Source organism: Schistocerca americana, chromosome 5, assembly GCF_021461395.2.
Source record: "Schistocerca americana isolate TAMUIC-IGC-003095 chromosome 5, iqSchAmer2.1, whole genome shotgun sequence".
Classification (NCBI taxonomy): domain Eukaryota; kingdom Metazoa; phylum Arthropoda; class Insecta; order Orthoptera; family Acrididae; genus Schistocerca; species Schistocerca americana.
Window position 1 is genome coordinate 430,722,940 of NC_060123.1, and position 14,165 is coordinate 430,737,104.

Below are 14,165 nucleotides of genomic sequence, written 5' to 3' on the forward strand. Positions count from 1 at the left end.
TGATTCACTGATAGGACCTGATTTACAATAGACATGTTAAACAATTGAAATAAATCTAAACCAAACAAGTTCACTGCAGTAGACGAACGAAGAACGTAAAATGACACAAGTTTTGCTTGTCCCTTGTATGTGGCAAGAAGGCTGCACTGTCCTAACACAGGTATATTCTGTCCTGAATAACTATGTAACTTAACATTTGCGGCACGCAACGGAGGTTTGCCCAGTTGTTTGCACGTGTCGTGATTGAGCAATGAAACTGCAGCTCCGGTATCGAGCTGGAATGATATGACCTTGCCATTAAAGTCCAAATCTACAAAAAGTTTATTGTCCTGCTGACGACAAGAGCGACTGTTTTGGGCAATTTGAACAGACACTTGTACAGAATCACTTGCTAATTGACGTGATTTCCGGCGACGTCGACGCACAGTTTTTGTGGGACGAACACAGTCACTGTTAGAGAAAGTGGCACTGGACGGGGTGGAAGTAACGACATGAATGTCCATGGGCGAAGGTCCACGAGCCTGAGTGTCCTTGGTTCGATTCCGGCGCGAAGCAAAGGGCCTGGAATGGTTGTGATTGTCTGATCTGAGCTTTTTCTGGCAAACACTTTGAACATGTCCTTTCCTATTGCAGAAAAAGCAAATAGTTTGGCGTGACGGGCAATGTTCGCGCGAATGTCTAGTAGCACACCGCGGGCATGATTTCACTGCATTTGTGTGCTGGCGCGGCACACTTGGTTTAGAGCGCGGCGGCAGCTGCGTCGACGTGCGAGAGGGCAGGTTACCGGGCCGCGCAGCGTGTCCGGCGGGCCGGTTTATGTTACACACTGCTGGCGAAGTTTCAAAAGATTCCTGAGCACAGTCAAGTGTGTCTTGTCTATCCAATATGTCTATCACTTGTTGAAGGGAGGGATTAACTAGTTTCAAAATTTGCTCCCGTATGCGAACATCAGAAACGTTCTGTGCAATTGCATCACGCACCATTGTATCTGAATAAGAAAGGCCACAGTCACAGTCAAAGGCACAGTCCCTAGTAAGTCCTTGCAATGTTGCTACCCACTCCCTATTAGTTTGACCGGCCGTACGTTTTGTACGAAAGAAAGTATACCTTTTTGCAACCACATTAACTGTTTCCTTGAAATAGGCATCTAAAGCAGACAAAATTTCTTCGTAGGACAGAGTTGCTACGTCGCGTCGGGGAAACAATTTCACTATCACACGGTAGGTGGACACACCGACACAAGAAAGCAAAAACGGCTGCTGCTCATTACCTTGAATTCTGTAGGCAGCTAGATGAAATGCAAACTGTCGGGACCACTCGGTCCACGACTCGTGCGCCGGGTCGTAGTGCCTAAAAGGCGGTGCAACTGCGAGTTGTGGCTGCGGTAGCGGTGAAGCGGCGGCTGCCGCATCGTGTTGCAGTGCACGTTGACCCTGGACGAGCTGTCCAAGTGCATCCAATAACGCCTGCGTCTGCTGATTCTGCAAGCGATAAAATTCGGACAGTACATCTGGAGATTGTGGCGAAGCCATGACACAAATAAATGTAAGCAATCAGAAAGAACAAGACCCTTTCCGTTGCCTCGTCGCCAATCTGTTGTGACGTAACAAGCTAGTTACGCCACATTGCGAAGTGAGCCGAAAGAAAGGCACGCGTACACACACGCCAACTGGCGTCAAGTCTGGAACTGGATAACTATTGAATGGTAGCAAGAAAAGTACGTGGCTGCTTTATACTTAACTTTTATTCTTTGATGAATACAGCGTTCTTCTTGAGACATTTATACGATAACTCTCAAACTAGGTAAGGCTACTGGCGCCTTGCTAGGTCGTAGCCATGGACTTAGCAGAAAGCTATTCTAACTGTCTCTCGGCTAATGAGAGGAAGGCTTCGTCCGTCTTGTCGCTAGCAATGTCGTCCGTACAACTGGGCGAGTGCTCGTCCGTATCTCGAGACCTGCCTTGTGGTGGCGCTAGGTCTGCGATCACACAGTGGCGACACGCGGGTCCGACATGTACTAAATGGACCGCGGCCGATTTAAGCTACCACCTAGCAAGTGTGGTGTCTGGCGGTGACACCACACTAGGATTCGTCAGTAATGATTTGTCATTGGTTTAGCGTAGCCAGCACGGTAGGTCAGCGTGTTCGGTCAGAGGGTTAGCTACCCTCCCCAATAACAGAACTGAGTGGATGGTGTCATTGGACGTCCATCCCGAACAAATTCAACCAACAAAGTAGATTAAGAAATAGCAAGCTTAGTGAGTAACGTTAACTATTCACAACGAGAAGCGTGACGCCTCTCGCCACGTCATAATTTTTTCCCCTAATAATCGCGTTTTTAATACGTTCTGATGCTTCATTATTAGTTTAATATGTGTATATACTATAATATTTGATATATAATATTTGATGTTATTTAATTATAAGTTCACCTTCTTTTGACGAGTGACTTTGTTCAATTGGCATAATCTACAAAACAGCTTGAGCTACTTCAATAAAATTATTTTGCTCCTTTATCTTTTAACTTTCGTAATTAAAATGTTGCAAAGATTCTGCTACTGGGTAGGAACAGCGATCAGGTAAGAATGACCTTAGGGTTTTACTAAAATTCGGGAATGATGAAATAATGTGGAGAACTACTGCAAATTTATATCACATTGTCTGTAATGGAACTTCTATTAGCCTATGTGCTTATTGATTGGACGTGGTACTTTCCTTTTTGTCTTAAAACATGTACATCGATACTGAAATTTTTATTAGTGTATATAACATATAGAACAACGTGACTAGCATCTGGACTATGGAGGAAATGTGGGTTTTAATAGAACTAACGTGTGAATTTTACGCAGGCCCGTTTAGTAAACGGTGTGACGAACTAGACACATCCCACAACTGCCGCTGGAGTGCGTTGAGATCGCGTATACCACACTGGGGCCCACGTTCCGTATGCACAAGTCGTATCGTTTCTGAGCGTTCAGCAGCACGTTGAACTCGGCACACTCAACGTTGACGTTCGACAGCACGGTCCGTGTGCCAACGGCTTGACTTCCTGCACGTACTAGCTGTTGGCAAGTATAAGCTATGTGATCAAAAGTACCCGGAGACCCCCAAAAACATACGTTTTTCATATCAGGTGCATTGTGCCACCACCTACTGCCAGGTACTGCATATCAGCGACTTCAGGAGTCATTAGACATCGTGAGAGAGCAGAATGGGGCGCTCCGCGGGTTCACGGACTCCGAACGTGGTCATATGATTGGGTGTCACTTGTGTCATACGTCTGTATGCGATATTTCCAAACTCCTTAGCATCCCTAGGTCCACTTTTTCCGATGTGACAGTGAAGCGGAAACGTGAAGGGACACGTACAGTACAAAAGCGTACAGGCCGACCTCGGCTGTTAACTGACAGAGAGCGCCGTCAGTGGCAGAGGGTCGTAATGTGTAATAGGCAGACATCTATCCAGACCATCACACAGGAATTTCAAACTGCATCAGGATCCACTGCAAGTTCTATGACAGTTAGGCGGGAGGTGTGAAAACTTGGATTTCATGGTCGAGCGGCATGTAAATGCCAAACGACGCCTCGCTTGAAGTAATGAGCGTAAACATTAGATGACTGAACAGTGAAAACACGTTGTGTGGGTTGACGAATCACGGTACACAATGTGGCGATCCGATGGCAGGGTGTGGGTGTGGCGAATGCCCGGTGAACGTCATCTGCCAGCGTGTGTAGTTCCAACAGAAAAATTCGAAGGCGGTGGTATTATGGTGTGGTCGTATTTTTGAACGAGGGGGATTGCAACTCTTGTTGTGCGTGGCACTACGACGGCACAGGCCTACATTGATGTTTCAGACACCTTCTTGCTGCGCACTGTTGAAGAGCATTTCAGGGATGGCTATTGCATCTTTCAACACGATCGAGCACCTGTTCATAATGCACGGCCTGTAGCGGAGTGGATACACGACAGTAACATCCCTGTAATGGACTGGACTGCACATAGTCCTGACCTGAATCGTATAGAATAACTTTGGGATGTTTTGGAACACCGACTTCGAGCAGGCCTCACCGACTGACATCGATACCTCTCCTCAGTGCAGCACTCCGTGAAGAATGTGCTGCAATTCCCCAAGAAACCTTCCAGCATCTGATTGAACGTGTGCCTGCGAGAGCGGAAGGTGTCATTAAGGCTAAGGGTGGGCCAACACTATATTGAATTCCAGCGTTACCGATGGAGGGCGCCACGAACTTGCAAGCCATTTCCAGCTATGTTGTTGTTGTTGTTGTTGTTGTTTGTCTTCAGTCCTGAGACTGGTTTGATGCAGCTCTCGATGCTACTCTATCCTGTGCAAGCTTCTTCATCTCCCAGTACTAACTGCAACCTACATCCTTCTGAATCTGTTTAGTGTATTCATCTCTTGGTCTTCCTCTACGATTTTTACCCTCCACGCTGCCCTCCAATACCAAATTTGTGATCCTTGATGCCTCAGAACATGTCCGTCCAACCGGTCCCTCCTTCTTGTCAAGTTGTGCCACAAACTCCTCTTCTCCCCAATTCTATTCAATGCCTCCGCATAGTGTACAAATAATCTGTTGCAATTCTTTGTGTTTTATGTTGTTACCAGGTCTAGTAGGATAAGAGGCGTGAACGGCGGCAGACTGTAGAGTGACCACGGAGATGCCGTGAGACCATTATCAGCAAGTGACGGAGTTTGAAATACGTCTCAATGTCGATGTCCATTTGCTCGGCTGGTCGAATCTTGCAATATCCAGATCTGCAAGTGCAGGTATACTCTTCATCCAGGTTACAGCCGATCATGCGTGACCAACACATAGGAGGGTTGCCAAATTCTGCACTAAGCACACAATAACACCGTTACATTTGCGCCTGACACTCGAGAACAAGGACTGGACTACCTTTGTCTTCTTAAATGTATCGCGTTCTGCACTATTCAGGAGGGCAGCGACCGTGGTATACGTCCCATTCTTTCAGTGTATTGCAGTATTACTCTTGGCGTCATAGTGTGAGAAGCTATCACGTATGACCTCAGGCCATGGCTGGTAGCGACTGAGAAAACTCTGACGGCACAACAGTAAGTCATGGGCATCCTGCGGTCTCCTAATTTCTTATAATTAAAATTTCCCGAGACATTTAAGTCTCATATGTATCTACGATAATGTTGGAAGCTGAAGAAGTGAATTAAAATTTCTGACACGACCGGGACTCGAAACCATGTCTCCTTGTTTAAGAGGCAGAATTGCTGGCCAATACACCACCGCAGCATTATGGTTAACATTGCTGCACGAACTACCTAAGTCAAATGCCCTCTCCAACACAATAGTAGCGTCATTTTTCAGCAAGACAATGCTCGTCCACCCATGCCTCGTGCCTCTGTGAACTATCTGCGTGATGTTGAAGTACTGGTTCAAATGGCTCTGAGCACTATGGGACTTGACATCTTAGGTCATCAGTCTCCTAGAACTTAGAACTACTTAAACCTAAAGACATCACACACATCCATGCCCGAGGCAGGATTCGAACCTGCGACCGTAGCAGTCCCGCGGTTCCCGACTGCAGCGCCTAGAACCGCACGGCCACCGCGGCCGGCCGATGTTGAAGTACTCTCATGGCCACAAATGTCTCTAGATCTCTCCTCAACTGAACATGTGTGGGACCAACTTGGACGTCAACTCCTTCCCAGTGGCAGTATCCAGTATATGAAGCACCAGTTTCAATAGTTCTGGGCCAGCTTACTTCAGGAGAGCGTATAACGGCTTTTCGACAGCCTTCCAAATCTAATCAGTGCATGCATCCAGGGCAGATCTGTGTAACGTATTAGTGATGAATGGGTTCATACTGCCAGGTGTATAAATTTGACTCTATTTTGCAGTCACCGAAATAACATCACGTACCCCTCAACGCGTGAAGTCTCATTTTTTTCTTCCGCCTCTCCTGGGTGCTTCACTTTTTCGTAAAGTAGTGTCTATGAACATTAAAATGACAAGTCGCCATTGTTACATACCATGAATAAAAAGTTTCCTATTTGCGACACTAATGATGAACATTTACTTAATACATGACAACATGTAAAACACGTAGCGATAAGGACATCCCACTATCAACTGATATGGGGGGGGGGGGGGGGGTGTTGTCTGGGAAGTGAAGTAGCAGGGGACAGGAATAATCTTTTATTTAACAGGAACATCAGGTTTCATTGATAATTGTTTTATGATTACAAATTAAGGTATCAGCCCCGAGGCAGTAGTAAAATCCAAAAGAACGCAAAAACGAACGATTGCGTTGACTGCAAAGTAGCACAGCCCCAAAATGGCAGTAATAACTTTTAAGAGGATTTCCTTTTGGTACAAGTAAAATAGTATTCCAGCAACCTCAACTGCGACTTATCTGCTTAAATACTGATGAGTATTCATCGTTAAATTAAGGGAGGAATACAACGCAGCAGCAAAATGACGCTATAAATTTAAATAAAATTCTCCTTTAAAATAGGTTAAATAGCACTTCAGCAACCTCTGCAGCAACTTAAATACTAGTGAGTAGTGACCGTTAAACTAAACTGTGGAATGCAACACAGCAGAAAAATCACGATAATAACTTTTAATAAAATTTTCCTATTGAGAAGTCACCGTGAAATTACAGTCTAATACAACGCAGGAACAGAATGACACAATAACTTTTAATAAAATTCTCCTTAAGGTACGTTAAATAGTACTTCCGTAACCTCAGCAGTGACTCTGATTAAATATTAATGAATAGTCACCGTTAAATTAGATTGTGGACTACACCACACCAGCCAAACGATAATAATAACTTTTAATAAAATTTACCTTATAGCAGATTAAACAGTACTTCGACAACCTCAGCAGTGACTTACAATGAGTAGTCACCATTAAATTAACAAAGGCAGACACAGCTTGAATTGGCAATAATAATTTTTAAACGTTTTTGTTTAAGTGAGTTTCCATTAAATGCGAAATCAGCTGTTTTTAGGAATAATGAATCAGTGTCACTGCTGAATAACTAAAGCTAAACCGCTCAATACGACACGGCACCAAAATGCAAATAACATATTTTTAATAAGGTAAAGGTCCCGAGTTCGAGTCTCGGTCGGGCACACAGTTTTAATCTGCCAGGAAGTTTCATATTTTTAATAATTTTTTTCAAACTTCAGTAAATATAAATCAAGAAATCCTCGGAAAAGACCTTATGGGCTACGGTTACATACTGCCAAATGTTGACTAGCTGATACTGTATCTACTTAGTATCAGAATTAAGATGAGCCATACATAAATACAGACCAACAGCCCCTGAGTGGTTTATATTCTCTCATTACAGCCGGCAGAGGGCGAATTCCCTGGCGGCTGAACCAGCACCTTGCAAAACAAGAACAGTCCTAAGTTCGTTTAACACTGGCCACTAAAGCAACAGATAAATCTGCCATTAGATACAAGGAAAATATTCAATCTTAAACATTAAGAAAACGAAACTTTTGGCGAGCTTATGGATGCATATAGTGCTCTGTGAAGAAGAAACAGAACTCGATAGTGCAAATACAGTGATATTCTTTTGCTATGTTGAAATTCATCCACTGACAAGACACTATGAGCGTTCGTCGTGGCAAAGCGTTCAACGTCAACAGTCACTTCGAGCCACACAGGAAGCGTTGGAACCTACCGGACAGCGGAAATTTGTACTGGGCCGGAACTCGAACGCGGACTTGGAACTTATCGCGAGTGGTCGACTTACCATTTGGCTATCCGAGCACGAGTCACAGCTAACCCAAACTTCCGTACGTCGTCAGTCAAGTGTCTACAACCCTACTCGTACATCCATTATGTATATTCCCGTACAGGGGAGACGTCAAATCTCAAACGATTCAAATTCGCTTGCCCAGTGTCGGCGGGTAAATACGATATTGCAGTGCCTGTGTTATTCCCAATTACGATGCGAAGTTTCTTCGGACATGCATGTATGCATGCATGTTATTCCGAATTAGATGCGAAGTTCCCTCGGACGTGCATGTCCGATGGAACTTCTTCTTCTTCTTATGCTGGTGCGTTGTCCGGCGGTTTCGCAGGGTCGCCACGGTTAGGAACGAATTTGGGAAGGTTAGTTTCAAGGGGTGGCCGGATTCCCTTCCTGCCGCCACCCCATACCCCCTAGGACAGAATTAGTGTACCCCAGCAGTCTGCGTCTAGTGTAATCCATGGAATAGTGCGAACGTGTTCAGATGTCTGCGAGTCGTGTAACTGAGGCGGAATGTGGGGGCCAGCCCGGTATTCACCCAGTGGGGTATGGAAAACCGCCTAAGAACCACATCCAGGCTGGCTGACACACCGGCCGCTGTCGGTAATCCGCCGGGCGGATTCGATCCGGGGCCGGCGCGCCTACCCGAGTCCAGGAAGCAGCGCATTAGCGCTCTCGGCTAACCTGGCGGGTGTGCATCTCCGATCGAACATTCCACTGCAATTCGGAATAACATATGCACTGCAATGTCGTACGTTACTCCAAACATTCCATATACACAGTCGCCACGCCGCCCTTGCTTCCTCGTTCGCGCCACACGAGGAAACAGGGCCAACTAGCTGTAGTACCTTCATCCTAGCTCTCTTGCGGCGACCCACTTTTCAAAAACCCTCGCCCAGCCACCTTTCGGTTGACCAGAGAGATACCCCTTTTTTGTTGAGAGATCAGTCGTCTGATTTGATGCGGCCCTCCACTAATTCCTCTCCCGTGGCAACCTCTTCATCTCAGCGGAGCAATTGCAAACTACGTTGTCAATTATTTGCTGGTTGTAGTCCAATCTCTGTCTTCCTCTACAGTTTTTAACCTCTACAGTTCCCTCTTGTACTATGGAAGCTATTCCCTGATGTCTTAACAGATATCCTACTATCCTGTTCCTTCTTCTTGTCAGTGTTTGACATGTATTCCCTATCTAGCTGATTCTGCGGATAAACTCCTCATTTCTTACCTTATAAGTCCACCCCTGCCACTTCTGTAGCAACGCATCTCAAATGCTTCGGTTATCTTATGTTCCGGTTTTCCCACATTCCATAGCTCACTACCACACAATACTGTGCTCAAAACGTACACCCAAACAAATTTCTTCCTTAGTTTAAGAACTATGTTTCATATCAGCAGACTTCTCTTGATGAGGAATGTCCTTTTTGCCAGTGCTAGTCTGCTTTTTACGTCCTACTTGCTCCGTTCGTCAAAGGTTATTGTGCTGCCTAGGTAGCAAAATTCCTTAACTTCGTCTACTTCGTGATCAAGCCAATTATGATGTTAATCGTCTCGTTGTTATCAGTTCTACTACTTCTCATTACTTTCGTCTTTCTTCGGTTTATTCTCAATCCATATTCTGTAATTATGAGACTGTACATTCCATTCAACAAATCCTGTAATTCTTCTTCACTTTCACTGAGGATAGTAATGTCATTAGCGAACCATACCATTGATATCCTTTCACACTGAATTTTAATACCACACAACAATTTTTCGCTTATTTCTCTCATTGCTTCTTTGACGTACAGACTGAACAGCAGGGGTGAAGGACTACACCTTCGCCTTAGACCCTTTTTAATCTGAGCTTCATTATTGATCTTTTAGTGTTATTGTTCTTCCAGTGTTATTGTTCCCTTCTTGTTTTTGCACATATTGTGTATTAATCGTCTTTCCCTACAACTTACCTCTATTTTTCTCTGAACTTTGAATGTGTTGCACCATTTGACATTGTCGAACGTTTTTTCCAGGTCTACAAATCCAATGAACGTATCACGATTTTTCTTCAGTCTTTCTGCCATTACTAACCTCAAAGTCAGAACTGTCTCTCTGCTGCCTTTACCTTCTCTGACGTCAAACTGCTCCTCATGTAATAGATCCTCAATATTCTTTTCCATTCTTCTGTATGTTGTTCTCCGCAGCAACTTGGATGGATGAGCTGTTAAGCTGATTGTACGACAGTTATCGCACTTGACGGCTCTTGCAATCTTCGGAATTGTGTGGATGACGTTTTTTGGAAAGTCTGATATTATATCGCCAGTCTCATATGTTCTACACATCAACGTGAGTACTCGTTGTTGCCACTTCTCTCCAAAGATTTTAGAATTTCTGATTGTGTGTTATCCATCCCTTCCGCGTTATTTGAGTATAACTCTTCCAAAGCTCTTTTAAATTCTCATTCTAATACTGGACCCCCAATCTCTTCGGTATCGACTTCTGTTTCTTCTTCTATCACGTATCGGAGAAGTCTTCACCCTTCCAGTGTACTTTTTCCACCTATCCGCTCTCTCCTCTGCATTTAATAGTGGAATTCCCGTTGGACTCTTTTAATGTTACCGTCCTTTCTTTTAGTTTCACCAAAGGTTGTTTTGACGTCTCTGTAAGCTGAGTCAGTTCTTCCGACAGTCATTTTGTTTGCGATTGCTTCACATTATTCATGCAGCTATTTCTCCTTAGCTTCCCTACACTTCCTGTTTATTTTGTTCCTAAGTGATTCGTATTTCTGGGTTCCTGAATTTTTCTGAAAATTTTTGTATTTCCTTCTTTCGTCGATCAGCTGAAGTATTTCATCTGTTATCCATGGTTTGTTTGCAGTTGCTTTTCTTCTACATCTACATCCATACTCAGCAAGCCACCTGACGGTGTGTGGCGGAGGGTTCCCTGAGTACCTCTATCGGTTCTCCCTTGTATTCCAGTCTCGTATTGTTCGTGGAAAGAAGAATTGTCGGTATGCTTCTGTGTGGGCTCTAATCTCCCTAATTTTATGCTCATGGTCTCTTTGCGAGATATACGTAGGAGGGAGCAATATACTGCTTGACTCTTCGGTGAAGGTATGTTCTCGAAACTTTAACAAAAGCCCGTACCGAGCTACTGAGCGTCTCTCCTGCAGAGTCTTCCACTGGCGTTTATCTGTCATCTCTGTAACGCTTTCGCGATTACTAAATAATCCTGTAACGAAGCGCACTGCTCTCCGTTGGATCTTCTCTATCTCTTCTATCAACACTATCTGGTACGGATCCCACACTGTTGAGCAGTATTCAAGCAGTGGGCGAACAAGTGTACTGTAACCTACTGCCTTTGTTTTCGGATTGCATTTCCATAGGATTCTTCCAATGAATCTCAGTCTGGCATCTGCTTTGCCGATGATCAACTTTATATGATCATTCCATTTTAAATCACTCCTAATGCGTACTCCCAGATAATTTATGGAATTAACTGCTTCCAGTTGCTGACCTGCTATTTTGTAGCTAAATGATAAGGGAACTATCTTTCTATGTATTCGCAGCACATTACACTTGTCTACATTGAGGTTCAATTGCCATTCCCTGCACCATGCGTCAATTCGCTGCAGATCTTCCTGCATTTCAGTACAGTTTTCCATTGTTACAACCTCTCGATACACCACAGCATCATCTGCAAAAAGCCTCAGTGAACTTCCGATGTCATCCACAAGGTCATTTATGTATATTGTGAATAGCAACGGTCCTATGACACTCCCCTGCGGCACACCTGAAAACACTCTTACTTCGAAAGACTTCTCTCCATTGAGAATGACATGCTGCGTTGTGTTATCTAGGAACTATTCAATCCAATCACACAATTGGTCTGATAGTCCATATGCTCTTCCTTTGTTCATTAAACGACTGTGGGGAACTATATCGAACGCCTTGCGGAACTACCTATGGATTTATTTCTAACTTTCGTGTTGCCTTTCTTGTACCTATGGTTTTATTTCTAACTTCTGTGACTGCCATTCCTCTTCAGCAGAACTCTCTACTGAGCTATTCATTATCGCAGTAGCAATAGCTTCAGAGAACTTCAAGCGTGTCTCTTCATTTCTTAGAACTACCGTATCCCACTTTTTTGCGCACTGATTCTTTCTGACTGGTCTCTTAAGCTCCACGCTACACCTCGTAACTACTAAATTGTGATATGACTCTGTATCTGTTCCTGGTACGCATTACAATCCAATACTTGATTTCGGAATACCTGTCTGACCATGATGTAATCTAACTGAAATCTTCCCGTATCTGCCGGCCTTTTCAAGTATACCTCCTGCTCTTGTGATTCTCGAGCAGAGTATCCGCTATTAATAGCTGAAATTTATTCTGTAACTCAGTTAGCCTTTCCAGTCTCTCGTTCCTGCTAACAACCCCATATTCTGGCGTAATCCTTTCTTCTACTTCTTCCCCTACAACTGCAGTCCAACCTCCCTTGAGTATTAGATTTCTCTTTCCCTTTACGTAATGAATTGCCTGTTCAATATCCTCATATACTCTATCTCTTAATCTACACAACTCATTTCTGTGAAAGACACCATGAGTGTTTTCGATTACTTCATCGTTAATAGAATTGGGAGGGGTGATGGGGGGGGGGGGGGTCGATTCACAAAATTATTCCCAAGAAATAAAAACGTGGGAACTAAATCTAATCAATTATTTTGATAAAAAACAAACACGGATGTACAAAATTCTACTTTCTAGAGAAACCTTTCCAACCTAACATCACTTTGCACGTTTTCGACGGTCACAAAACACAAAAATCAGCAACAAATCAGTGGTTCGGAAGCAAGGAACAGGAAATTCGTTTATTTGTGTATCTAGACAGCATTCACCAAACAGAAATAGTGAAACCAATCAGGGATCCAATTATTAAAAGCCAATACTACCTGGAGACCTTACAGGGGGAATGTCACAAAAAAATCTGGGTTTCAGGATATAATACAATATATGCATAACCAGGAAGTGTACCTATTACATAACTTGTAAGGTCATCAAAATCCGCAGTTTCTTTATCTACTCGTAGTGATAAAGTATTTCAGCAAGCCCCTGAACATGTTCTAATTGCCGTAAGTATACACGCTACTGAACATGCTCTTCTTCAGAGTGCTAAAAATGTACGTTTTGAATCTTTCCATGTAAATGTTATCGATTATTGTTGTACTGCTGAGGAATCTTTAACTATACACAAATTCTTACTCGAATTGCAATTCGGCGAAGATTGGGATGAAATTCATGATTTCATAAGAACTTTATATAAGGTACTTCATAGATCAAATGAAAAAAAAAACCTGTAGAAATTGTAGGAGCCAAATTCACTTAAATCAACATTTACAAGAACAACAGCTGCAGCAACGATCAAACAGGATGGTGTAATAAAAACAACAAATTTCCAATGATTGGACTTCAAGAACATCATCTGTCGTCATTAACGCCCATCTTCGAGCATCCTGGGATCTTTATAAATGCTTAAAACCAAATTCAGCTACAATGTTTTCCAACAGTTCTCCTTTATACATTCTATGCAGCGCATGTAACTTTTGGCCCACGGAAATTTCCAACTTATTTCTATTTGACGTTATTTTACACGCGCAACGAACAGGGACAATGCCGTACTGTAGAATTCACTGTTAACTGACACCTTGCCAAGTATGGAGGTTAGTTGAAATTAAACTCGATGATTCTGGTCGTAGATTGTTGCTCCTATTACTTCCGGGGTATCAAATACTGTATACTTACCGTACGATAAAAAGAAAAAGAAAGCATGCAGGTGAACGGAGATCCAGATTAATGGGGTCATGATAAACGAGGTTCCACTGTATTTACACCTGCAAATTGCTCATCGTGGACGGCAGACGAGCACGAAGCAGCTTGCGAAGGATATACCAAGTTGGGTGTGACACATTTTTCTCTGACGCCTGTAATTGTAAGCGACGAGGACAGAATACGTCTGGCGGCATTCCTCGCATCGCTTGCGCTAATTAGAGCGCCGCACGGGCTCATCAGGGTCGCATAACAAAGAGCTGCCCTCAGCAGCCAGCACCGGGCGCAGACACCTGCCCACTTGCAGACCAGTCTGGGACGCCCACAGCCAGCTGGTGAGGCGGTCTGCTGCTTAGCCCTGCGCACGCCCAGATAACGCCAAAGTGTCTCGCCGCGCTTGACGGCTCTCTATATCTCATTAGTAATGCATTCCAGGAAACATCTGATAAAAGCCCGGCGCTTGATGAGGAAATGGGCAGGTAAAACGAAAGCGAGACATGTTGCGAGAACGAAATAAAAATTACTGTGGTGTAATCTCGTATCCGTATCTAGGTAAGTGAAAACGAAAGAAGGGCACACCTATGCTAATTCGACTACCTGCCT